This window comes from Solanum tuberosum, unplaced genomic scaffold, assembly GCF_000226075.1.
Source record: "Solanum tuberosum cultivar DM 1-3 516 R44 unplaced genomic scaffold, SolTub_3.0 scf00091, whole genome shotgun sequence".
In the NCBI taxonomy this organism is placed as follows: domain Eukaryota; kingdom Viridiplantae; phylum Streptophyta; class Magnoliopsida; order Solanales; family Solanaceae; genus Solanum; species Solanum tuberosum.
This window is the reverse complement of record NW_006239016.1, coordinates 1,826,328-1,834,259: the sequence shown is the minus strand read 5'-3', so window position 1 is coordinate 1,834,259 and position 7,932 is coordinate 1,826,328. Positions and strand designations below refer to the sequence as shown.

The following is a 7,932-nucleotide window of genomic DNA, read 5'->3' as shown; positions in this document are numbered from 1 at the left end:
AATGGATGCAACTTCTCATGATAATCGGGTCGACCAAACCTATTCAGATGGGGTGAAAAAGTTTTTGGATTATGTTTTTTAGGGATCAAAAGAAGAAGATAAAATACGATGTCCATGTTACAAATGTTGTAATACAACATTAGGAACTAGTGAGATGACTGATACACATTTGAAAGTATATGGAATAATTTAAAATTATACTTTTTGGTATCACCATGGAGAACATTTAGGTGACCCAGTGTCAAAATCTCAAGATGAAAATGATGATGAAGTAGAAGATTAGGAGAGTGAAGATGAAGTACAAGAATTATTGAAAGATCTATATCCTAATGTTGATGGAGGAGCTGCCCACACTGGTTATGATGATGTAGTTGAGAAGGAACCAAATGTTGAAGCTAAAATTTTTTACAGCCTTTTGAAGGATTTGGAGCAGCCACTATACCAAAACTCAAAGGCTTCAAAGCTTTAATCTTTGATTAAATTGCTTCACATAAAAAATATGGGTCGTTGGAGTAATGAATCGTTTACCATGCTATTAAAAATGTTAAAAGAGGAGTTATTTCCTGATGGGGCCGATTTGCCAAATTCATATTATGAGGAAAAAAAGATTATTCAAGATCTTGGGCTTTTTTACAACAAGATTGATGTTTGTACTGATGATTGCATGTTATATTGGAAGGAGGATAGCTTACTCGATTCTTGCAAAATTTGTGGTGTGTTCAAATGGAAAATAAATATACATTCTGGGGAAACCAAGAATATAAAGGGTAAAAAGATAGCCTCAAAGACTTTACGCCATTTTCCCTTAAAATCTAGGCTACAGAGGTTGTTTATGTCTACAAAGACATCTCTCTAATGACATGGCATAAGGATGAAAGAAGTAATGACGGAATAATGATGCACCCAGCTGATTTTAATGGCATGGAAGTCATTCAATGAACTTCATCCTTCATTTTCAATGGAGCCTCATAATGTTCGACGTGGACTTTCTAATGATGGATTTAAGTCATTTCACAATTCAAAAACCTCACATAGCATTTGGCATATGGTTCTTTTTCCTTATAATTTACAACCTTGGTTGTGTATGAAACATGAAAAATTTATCTTGTCCTGTGGAGTTGCTTATTCCTGGTACAAAGGGTCCCAAAGATGCAATTGATACATATATTCAAACTCTAATAGAGGAATTGAAGGAGTTGTGAGAGGTTGGTATTGAGACCTTTGATGCATCAACGAAACAAAATTTTAAGTTGCATGCTTTCTTTGTTGGACTATCAATGACGTTCTAGTTTATGAAAATTTATCTGGATGGAGTACAAAAACAAAATTAGCATGTCAATCTTGTAATAAAGACACCTCTTCAATTCAATTGGCTAATTGTAGGAAACAATGTTTTATTGGTGATCGACGTTACCTTCTCAAGGATCACAAATGGAGGAATAACAAGAAGTCATTTGATAATACAATAGAGAAAAGGCTCCCACCAAAAACATGTTTTGGAATAGAGATACTTAATCAAGTGCAAGATCTTGAAGAACAACCATTAACAAAGGATCCTAAGAAAAAGAGGAAGATCTCACATAAAAACGAAAGGATAATTGGAACAAGAAAAGTATCTTATTTGAACTTCCATATTGGAAATATCTCTTGTTGCGACATAATTTGGATGCCATGCATATTGGGAAAAATATATGTGATAATATTATGGGGACAATCATGAATGTCCAAGAAAAGACAAAGGACACAATTAACACTCGGTTAGACTTGAAGGAAATGAACATTAGGCCTGATCGCACACAATCCAAAGAGGGGAGTAAGTTGAAGTTCCAACTGCATGCTACACATTGTCAACTAAAGATAAGCACAAGTTATATCTTTTCTTGAAGAAATTAAAGGTCCCGGATGGATTTTCATCTAATATCTCTCAATGTGTAAACTTGAAATATCACAAGATATCTGGATTAAAAAGTCATGATTGTCATGTTCTTTTGCAACATATACTCCCTCTTGCTCTTCGTGGTATGTTGTCCAAAGAAGTGTGTGAACGTCTTATTGAGTTGTCTATTTTTTTTTGTGTTCTTGGATCAAAATAGTTGAGGATTGATGACTTGAAACATATTGAAGCACAAATTCCCATAATACTTTGCAAGTTAGAAAAGGTCTTCCCTCCTTCGTTTTTTGATGTCATGGTGCACTTGCCTATTCATTTAGCTGGTGAAGCTGAGATTACTGGACCTATACACTATTAGTGGATGCATCCTATTGAGCGATGGTTATATTTTTTGAAATATCTCATTGGTAATAGGGCATGTCCAGAAGTATCTATTGCAGAGGGCTACATTGCAAATGAATGCATGACCTTATGTTCAAGGTATCTGCATATAATTGACACAAAATTCAATCGTCCTGAAAGAATTATGATGGGGGCTTAAAAACATCAATTGGAGTAGTTTTAACTATATTTTGTCAACCCGAATTTTTTTTTGAGAGCTAAAGTTCCATTCGAGCTTGAAGCTTATGTGTTGGAACAGGCACATAAATACATTCTGAAGAAATGTGATGAAGTCATACCATATCTTGAGTATGGAGAGTTCTTTTATATCTTCTTATTTTTCTTATTTCATTTAAGGTGATATAGTTTCTACATGAAATTTATGGTTAACCGAAATTTTGTAGAGAGTTTGCACAAAATCATATAGATACTGCTCAAAACTTGTCAGATGCAGAATATGACCAATAATTTATTGAATGGTTTAAACATAGGGTGAGAAATACATAAACAATAGATTCAATATTTTAACTTGTTACTAATCATTCTGAAGTATTCAATGTTATCTTGTTTCTAGGTTGCACAATTGCATAAAATATATAATAGTCGGCTGATGGAAGATCTTCTCTCACTTTCACGTGGTCCTACTAAATATTCAACTCACTCTAGTGTTTACATTGTTAATGGATATAGATTTCATGTAGAAGATCATGATCAAATGTTAAGGACTCAAAATTGTAGTGTTGTTGTAGTTGGCGAGAATGCTAAAGATAGTGAGAATGTTGATTACTATGGAATTTTAACAAATGTGATTGAATTGCAATTTATCTCGGATAGAAGAGTGATTTTGTTCCGGTGTAATATGTTTGATGTGGATGACAAAACAAAAGGAGTTAAAATAGATGAGTATGACTTCGTTGGTGTGAATCTGAGTAGATTTTTGAAAACAAATGAGCCTTTTGCTTTAGCCAACCAACCATCTCAAGTATTTTATGCTAGTGTCAATCCCAACAAAGGTTGGCATGTAGTGAGGAAAACTCAACCTCACTACAACAAATTCAATTATTAGTGACAAATAATTTTGTCACTAAAAACTCTTATTTCGTCACAAAAGAACATTCTTGACGATAAATAATTCGTCCATCATTTGTCCCTAAAGCATGGGTCACTAAATGTATACAAAGACGATTTAGTATTTCGTCACTAAAGAAGTTATTAAGGATGACGAAACTGATGTATCACTAATTATTTAGTTCAATCAGTGACGACTTCATTTGTCTTTAATGTTATATGTATTTCGTAGTTGATCAAACATTATTTCGTCACTAAAAATTACCTTTTACATACAAATGTATAAATTAATGATAACTTTCCTTTTTTATAATTTTGTAGCTAAAAACAATCTTTTCGTCACTAAAAATATTTTATTTATTCGATAAAATACAATTTTCACTACAAGATGTCATAATTAGCGACAATTACACTTGTTATATACTACAAAGTTACTTTGTAGGTAATAAGTAGCAATTTTAAGCATAAAATTATTTGTCACTAAATATCATACTTTTATGAAGAAAATGTGAGTGTCTTAAAATATATAATATAATCATCACAAAAAATTAAGTTTTGGAAAATATAACGTAGTCATCACTAAAAGTTAAGCTTTTAAAGATAAAATATTGTCACTAATCACAAGCATCTGAAAGAACCAAACCAAAGATAACTATTTTGAAGGGGTTTTCCCTCAACTTTATTTCAACAGCCTTTGTAGTATCATTCAAATAAGTGTAACATCATACAAAATGTAGCATCTGTTTTGTCAAAAAAAATACAATCAGGCACTTAGCCTCAAATCTGCTTGAATTGCAGGAACTAATTGTCCAAAGATGCAGTAGTTTTTCTCAAAATGAAGCAAGAAACAACCTCAAAATGCAGCAGGAAGGAAGTGGTTCCAATAGCAGATCATGGCAAAAATGCAGCTGTAAATGGCCAAAACTGCAGTGACAAATGTCCCAAAATTCGGCAACAAAATGGCCTCAAATCGTGGCAGAAAATAGTCCCAAAACATAGCAGAAATCAGCCGCATATTGCAGCAACAAATATTCTCAAAATATAGCAGAGATTAGCCTCAGATGCAATAACTATTTGCAGTAATATACAATAGTTGCAAGCAATACATAGCAACTGTCCATCGGCAACTCAAGCGTGCAGCAACTCAGAAGATACAAGCTCATGTGATACTTGAGAATTTCCTCATGTTATGAAAAAAAGAAGTTGAGCAATAAGAGTCTAGAAACAATTAGCTTTGAACAACATGAGAATAAACGACAGTATAAAGTATTTTCCTTGTTGAAAGATTATCATAACTTAGGTGAGGTTCCGGATTCAAATAGAAATTCAACTTACAAAGCTAATTACAAACAATAATACCAACATCAAACTTAACAGATATAGGTAACACGTGGCTGAATTTCCAATGTCACACAAGCTCAAAAGTTCTCTAGAAATTAGGCATAGTAGGACCAAATAGCTTAAGATAACCAACAAGACAGAGCATTTGAAAAACATTTCGTACATCTGAAAATAAGATAAAAACTTAGTAAAGAACAGAACAAATCAAAATAGAACAAATCAGAACATAACTTATACAAACATAGGACACCCTTTTAATGTGGAAACTAACAGTAATCAAGAAGAAGAAAAAACCAGACGAATTAATATTTCCATTTTGGCACCCTTTTGTTGTGAAGGAATAAAACCTATATACAACATTTTCATGCTCTTTTATTTATAAAATGAAATCAAAATGATATGGCCGACCGGGACACAAAAATAAATCAAAATCTAGACGAGTAACAAAGGCATATCTCCAAATGATATTAAACAATCGGCAATTAAAATAAACCAAATGTTCCCTATTAGAAGCTATTCTATAAACCAACATGCACCATATATTTACAGGTTTTTGTAGCTTTCCTGTAGTAGGGGAATATCCAGAAGTTCCTAGTTGGCTTAATTCAAGAGATTTTAGTCCAACCTGGGACAAACAAATTTTAATTATTTTCACAAAAAGTATTGAGGAGCGAAGCCACGAGTACCTCAGTCGTCTTTAGATAACTCAAGTCATAAGCAACAACTATTAGTGTTGGCTTATTATAATGACATTTAAATACTCCATCCCCTAAAACAGTTTGAGATTAGGCATGTAACGTACTTCTTACAACACAAAATCATTTCCTCAAATCAACAAGTCATTATCTGCATAGTTTGGTGCTAAAAATTACAGGAATAAATAATGTTGTTTCTTTATTTTAGTATTTGGATCTTTCTTTCTCCTATTTATGACAATCTTAAATTTCTCAAAAGAAAGGGAAATGTTGGTTAAAGAGAGAACATGTAAGAATATATTTAAAATCAATCAAGGTAAAAGGATCAATTAGAGATGACAAATATATATTAAAAATCACAAGAAATCAATGATTATGCAATTTTCACTTAATATTTTTGAAAAAACAAGATATTTACCATAACAAATAATTTCAAATATTACAAACCAGTCACAGTGATGGGTAAAAGATCTGGTACGAGTTATCTATGGCCAAAGAATTAATTTAAAGGATTAATTAGGCAAGATTCCAAATTTAGCCAATAAACAATACAGTAAAGGTCGAAAATCAGTGACACAATCCGTCTAAAATTAATTAAGGAAAGAAAAACTAAAATTTATGCTAATTTTATCATAAGAAATGAAACACTACGGCTATTATGTATCCAAATCGAACTATTCGTAAAATGATGCTTACCATAATAAATTCCCAAAATCAAACACTATAACCAACAAGACAATTCAGACTGTGATTAAGCTCATACCACGTTAACGAGATAGAGTCGCCTATACGAGTGAAATGAATAAGAATCTATGAATTACACGTCATAATTAACCAATGTAATCAAAGCAAATAGCAGGAACACATATTCATTTTGAGAAAAGGTTCACAATGATCTTTCACATAAAGTAGACATGCCCAAAACTTTGATGTCGGAAAATGATGGTCCAATTGCAAATGAAAAGTGGAACAAAATTGTTGAAAGATAAGATAATAGTCTAATAAAATGTACCCGGACGGATCTGAAAAAATCCATTTCCAATGGACCCAAAACTCCATAGCTTCGCCCGAGCAAACTCTATTTGTGGTGTTGCTTGCCGTCGCCACTGCTTCGCCGGAGCTGCTGCTTTTGAGGCTTCGCTGGAGCTGCTGTTTCGGCGTCCTGCCCGGGATCGCTAGCCGGAGCTGCAGGTGTTTATCGCTGGTCCTTGCGGTGGCTTCGCCGGTGGCCCTAGCCTGGATGCTGCTGCTGTTAGTTGTTGTTTCTCGCTGGAGAGGAGAAAGCGAGGGGAGAGAAAGAGGAGAAATGGAGGGAGAGATGAGAGAAAAAGGCGACGGGGAGGGGAGGAGAAGAGGGGAGAGGCGGCGCTGCCTGGTCCTTGCCGGCTGCTACTTCTAGCCGGAACGAGAAAAATTGGGGATTTGAGGGCTGCAGCGGATTCAAAGAGGAAGAGTGTTGTGATATGAAGATACTTTAAATCAGTTGAAGAAAAGTAGTAAGACTAGTTAAGGGTAAATAAGTCATTGTATGAAGTTAGTTATAACAACTTCTAAATAGTTAGTTACACAAGTTAGTTACAAAGTAGGAATGAAGAGTCTATAAATATCAACTCTTCCATCTGTATTCAGTAGTCTTTGAGCTCAATCAATAAAAGCTTTCTTCTTCTTTCTCTGCATTTACCTTCATGGTATCAGAGCTTGTGTCACAGTGATAACTGTGCACATGGGTCTCTGTTAAAGAATCACAGAATCATCAAATTGATTCACAGATTCATCAATTGAATTCATTGCTGTTTAGGAACTCGTTGCAGATCACAGTTTGACTGACGAATCTGCTGTTCAATTGTTCCGTCTTCTTTTGCTTCCGCAACAAAGGTTTTCTGTAGAAATTTTTCAATGGTGAATGTCAGAGTTGAAGCAGATCCGATTCAACCTAGTAACAATGGCCAAGATGCAAGTATGGCAAATACTTCTTTCAATACAAGTTCTGTGCAAGGACAAGGTATTGACTATAACCATCCCTTGTTTCTAAGTCCTTCTGATGTGAGTGGAATTAGCATTATCTCTTTTCAATTGCTTGGTGTTGAGAACTATACTCTTTGGCATCGATCAATTCGACTAGCTTTGTTGGGTAGAAATAAAGTAGGATTGGTTGATGGCACTTGCAGAAAAGAGATGTATGGTGAAGAATTGTGGGGACAATGGGAGAGGGTTAATGCGATTGTCTTGTCATGGTTGATGAACTCAGTGTCTAAGAGTTTACTATGTGGTATTGCCTTTGCATCTAGTGCTTTTGAAGTTTGGAGTGATTTGAAGGAGAGGTTTGATAGGGTAGATGGGTCTAGAACCTATAGCCTGCACAAAGACATTATTATGATGCAACAAGGTACTGCATCTGTTTCTGTCTATTACACTAAACTCAAGACATTGTGGGATGAATTTGAAGTTTTAGTGCCTTCTCCTGGCTGTAATTGTGAGAAATCTAGAGGTTTTGTAGCTCACATGAATAGACAGAAACTATATCAGTTTTTGATGGGCTTAAATGAATCATATCAT

At 34.3% G+C, this 7,932-nt stretch overlaps 1 long non-coding RNA gene across 1 annotated transcript; it reads right to left on the bottom strand.

Moving 5' to 3' along the window:
- Positions 1-3,969: 3,969 nt before the first annotated feature.
- On the bottom strand, positions 3,970-6,824 carry LOC107060628 (uncharacterized). Its single transcript, XR_001473443.1, has 2 exons — positions 6,389-6,824; positions 3,970-4,264 (listed from the first exon to the last, which is right to left on the bottom strand). It is a non-coding gene; the product is annotated as an uncharacterized lncRNA (long non-coding RNA).
- Positions 6,825-7,932: the final 1,108 nt, after the last annotated feature.